General features: G+C 39.6%; 1 protein-coding gene across 13 annotated transcripts in view; it reads left to right on the top strand.

The window, feature by feature from the left end:
- LOC143021708 (muscle LIM protein Mlp84B-like) overlaps positions 1 to 5,000 on the top strand; it is a 101,885-nt gene that overhangs the window by 31,627 nt on the left and 65,258 nt on the right. The window lies entirely within an intron of this gene.

The raw sequence follows: 5,000 nt of genomic DNA, 5'->3' as shown, positions 1-5,000 counted from the left end.
TGTGTGTGTGTGTGTGTGTGTGTGTGTGTGTGTGTGTGTGTGTGTGTGTGTGTGTGTTTAGGTTAGATTAAGTCTGTGCACGTCCAATGTGTGTGTGTGTGTGTGTGTGTGTGTGTGTGTGTGTGTGTGTGTGTGTGTGTGTGTGTGTGTGTGTGTGTGTGTGTGTGTGTGTGTGTGTGTGTGTGTGTGTGTGTGTGTGTGTGTGTGTGTGTGTGTGCTTGTGTGTATGCGGGCGGAGGGGGCTGCCTGCTGAGGAAACTCAGGAACTGAGATCGGTGTCTACTGAGAGGGAGTTTTAAAGTTCAAGAGGGTAGTGTCGGGGGAGGGGGAGTTACTTGCCTCTCATTGAGGACATTCCAGAAGAATGGTCTTAGTCACGTGTTGGACTCGTGATCGACAGCTATTTCCCTCCCGGAAGAGAGCTCAGACCTCATATATGACCGATCTATGGGTAATGCACACCTACTCCCCGCCCACGAAAGTTGGAGTAATGAGTCGCAGTGCAGCGATACTGAAATTATTTCAGCCCTGGGCGGGATTCGAGTGTGTGTGTGTGTGTTTGTGTATGTGTGTGTGTGTGTGTGTGTGTGTGTGTGTGTGTGTGTGTGTGTGTGTGTGTGTGTGTGTGTGTGTGTGTGTGTGTGTGTGTGTGTGTGTGTGTGTGTGTGTGTGTGTGTGTGTGTGTGTGTGTGTGTGTGTGTGTGTGTGTGTGTGTGTGTGTGTGTGTGTGTGTGTGTGTGTGTGTGTGTGTGTGTGTGTGTGTGTGTATGTGTGCGTGTAATGTTGGTAGTTCGAATCTGCTAGACGAAAGTAATAAACACATGTACAATCACATACTAAAGTCTGCGTGTAATAGTTTCGTCTATATATAACATCTGTAATGCCTACATAAAAAAATCTACTTTGCTTAACAAAAATACATACAGAGTGGTTGGTTATAATGAGTTATATAAATGCGTATGATGTGAAGAAAGGATTGCTTGTACTTGAGTTTATGTATACTAGAAATGTATAATGGATATCGTCTTTTAAGGGAACACCAATACAGATATTATACCCGGGTAGAATGTATGCTTTGGTAGACATGTACGATAACTGGTGATGACGTGGAAGTTGGTATAATACGTATACACAGCAGTGAGTATTACTATTGGGTATGATTCTCTATATTACATTGTGGTACGATATATATTGTGACTTGGTATGATAAGTACTATGCCCTTTCATGACGCGGAGAGAATTGGTATGATGTGCTTTTAGGTACGTTTATTATGGTATGATTTTAAGTGTTATGGTCTGGTATAATTGTGCTTTAATTTGGGAGACCTCATAATACCTCTAGCAACTAATATAGCGTGCACGATAGTGACGGTATTATGCACGATATCTTGAGTAACTGGGTACGATGTACGTATACATCAAGATGTATAGGTTCTATATTTAGATTAATCTAGATATATCTATTTATATTTTTATTTGCATATTCATCACTCAGGTATAACAAAGAGAAGATACAAGGGAGATTATTGGGTTAGGTTCCCGTTTGTTTACATAACAAGGCCTTGCTGCACTGCGTCTATTCCGGGATGTGCAGTGAGGCACAGGCAGCCCTCAACATCAGAGAATGTGACTTTTTGATATGTAAATAAACTCATCTACTGGGATTCGAACCCCCGCCAGAGCGGAATGCTTCATATAAAGCGAGGACTGTACCGCCTGTACTACACTGACCCTTCAAAACAGAACAAATTAGTTCACGGACTAATCATTCTGCCGAGGGCACTCGTGTAGAACGTGGTATGTACTATATTTCATCAAATCCTTTATGCAGGCTAGTCTTCCGCTCTGGGGGGGGGGGTTCGAATCCCAGCAGATGAGTTTATTTCCAATTGTCAAAATGACACAAACATGTTTGATATGTGTATGGTTTGAATTGATTACCCCCTTATAAGAGGGAAAAACAGCCTTTGTTTATGTATGTGTACCACAGACTAGCCTTAAGGTACGTTTTGCTTGGTGCGATTATTGATCAACGATGATCGTTCATGGCTCAAGAATGATCATCAAACGATTGTTTAGAGCCCTCATTCTTTGTTTTTTTAATGATGGGGCTGTTTTGCTTCGAGATACAAAGTACGAGGCTGATATATAATATTAACAGAACCTAACAAAGCGTCTACCCAAATATGATGCCAGGAGGTAGAATGCGCGTCACCCGCCATTGGCTGTGGTTGGCTCATAGTCACTCCAAGCGAAACGTAGCTTTAGCCTAAAAAATAGGCCACGGAGCACACGGTCCGCATACCGGTGCTCCGTAAAGACGTGTGATGAAGAAGATTGATGAGAAGTGTGATGTGAGAGAATAATCTACTATATATTCTTGATACAGGTTATCAAAGCATTTATCAACTATCATCCCTATAATAATAATATGTTTATAACTATTACTTATCTATTAACTATGTGGCATGTCGGGTAAGATGTGGAATTATGTGTAATGTGTGGCATGACATTTGTTTGGTGTACTGTCCTAAAATGTTTTCTTTTTCATTCTCTTGTATAGAAACCTAAAAGTATCTAAACCCTTAAGTTCCACTGAGTGAGCGATACTCAAGTTTACAAATAATCACATCTGTTATATGTATACAACACTGTAGCTTTAAGAAGACTGTGTATACTTTGTACGAAGCAATCTTAAATCAGACGAAAGCTCCTGATACACACACACACACACACACACACACACACACACACACACACACACACACACACACACACACATATATATATATATATATATATATATATATATGTATATGTACATATATATTTATATATATGTATATATACATATGTGTGTGTATATATTATATATATATATATATGTATATGTATATATATATATATATATATATATTTACCCTGTTGCATGCTTAATTCCGTAATATTTCGCTCAGATCCTAAATATATCGATCATTTCATTATTTTCACACTCCTATGGACACTTAAGGTATAGATACTTTTTGGTACTAAATGTACCCTTGCAATACAGAACGTGATTAATGTTTATTGTTTTCATGTAAAAAAAAAAAAAAGTCATTAATGTGGAGCGTCGTTCATGTGGCATATTAATGTGGTATGATGTCGGAATGTGGGTATTTACTTGTTTGCGTATGCGCATAAGCTTTCTGGGTTCCCAAAACAACGAGAGCAGCCAAAGAAGTGACTATTTCTTATATTCTTATCTGTTTATCATTGGCCGAGCGGGTTAGAGCGTCGCTATTTGCGACGGAGGTCGAAGTGACGGCGGTTCGAACACTGCCACCGGCGAGTTGGACCAAGGCCACGGTTCATTTATGCTACAAAGTCTCACGTAAGGAGCACCGTCATAGCCGCCTGATAGGGGGAGTCCGCGACGTTAAACCCAATCATAAATCATTTATCATTTGTCTCCGTTTTTTTTTTTTTATTAAAATCACTAGTACACGTTTGAAGACTATTTTCTATTTATTTATTAATTCATTCACCTACTTATTCATATCCTCATTTATAGATTTTTTTTTTCGGAAATATGCTTAACGAGAAGAGGAAAATTTTGTCGTTAGGAAAATGTCGCCTACATGGAAAAGATTGTCATCATCTACGAATGACAAAGAAATAATCTCATAAAGAAATTTGCAACACTGATATAACTTCCTCCTTAGAACTCAACAATGTTGTCAACTGGATACTTTTATTATCAGGAAAGTTTCGTCATTAGGAGAACTCTGTCATTACGATATTAGTGCGAGAAGTTGTGTTACCAAGTAATTTTTGTAATCAGAGATGCCCCACATTATAAGAACTGGAGAAAAAAAAGTTTGATAAAAAATAAACTATATAAAAAAAGAGCGTAAATTACTCTAATTCTGAGAAAAGTCGGTAAATTCGAACACTTTTTTGCCCCCCCCCAAAAAAAAAAAAAAAAATCCCTAGATTACCCAATTCCTTCCGACCAGTTGAACACTATGCTTGTATCTAAGAGTCATTAGTTGTTGACCATTAACAGTCTCCTAGCAACAGTCTGTAACTAGGAAGGGCTCCTGGTACATAACAATAACAGGATGATTGCCCTGATAGCAATATGCATACATATTATGGAGTAAATCAATAGTTGCAGTGATCTCTTCCAAATAATCAAATTTCCAGGACGCAGAAAAGTCATCCTTGGCTGCTTACGTTGTTATTCTTATTCAATTAACCTATCACTTAACGCCTCTGTCTGCGTTCCAGGTTCTTCTTTTGCCTTTCCAGGATCCAGAAATTTATCACTTTATTTTTTCCCTCCTCGAGCTCTTCTAATGGGCTCCTGACAAAATCCAGTTGTCCTTAATTAAGTTGTTCCCAAATGAGGTCAAGGGTTCTTGGAATTCTAGGGGTCAAGTCCCGGAACCAATCACAGTACGTTGTCACCTGGGACCGGATATAAGCTCCGCCCACTGTATGTGATTGGTTGCAGGAATATTCTAAAACTCACCTATATATATATATACCAATGATAATGCTTCTAAAATATGTGACGTCATCCACAACCCATCAGTTGACCAATCACATGCACGTTGGGGGAGGAGTTTCTATGTGGGGCGGGGCTTCTATGCAAGGTTTATCATCAACTGGTTTTTGTCAGGTGATTTTAATTAGTGACAAGGAGATCCCGAGCTCGACGAGGAAGCTCGAAGGCCAGAACTCCTTCGCTACGGTGGCAAACTCATTGTCTTTATTCTGGCTAACGTCAAGGAAATGCCACAGTGACAAAGGGGTTCGAAATCCTCTCGATCGACCTCTTTGTTACAACGAAGGCCTTTGCAGATTTTACTCTGGCTAACAAAGGGTGATTAGAACCCGGGGAAGGCCACTGTAGCAAATGGGTTCAAGAGGACTTTGCTCGAGCAAATGTTCTGTTTACCTTTCACGATTAATAACATCATGGACAAAATTAGAACCTGTACCCTATGTGGTGG

The sequence above is a fragment of the Oratosquilla oratoria genome, chromosome 42 (genome assembly GCF_046742065.1).
Source record: "Oratosquilla oratoria isolate Oo_2021 chromosome 42, ASM4674206v1, whole genome shotgun sequence".
NCBI classification, from domain to species: domain Eukaryota; kingdom Metazoa; phylum Arthropoda; class Malacostraca; order Stomatopoda; family Squillidae; genus Oratosquilla; species Oratosquilla oratoria.
Note: the sequence above shows the minus strand (reverse complement) of the source record. Positions and strands in the feature narration are given on the sequence as shown.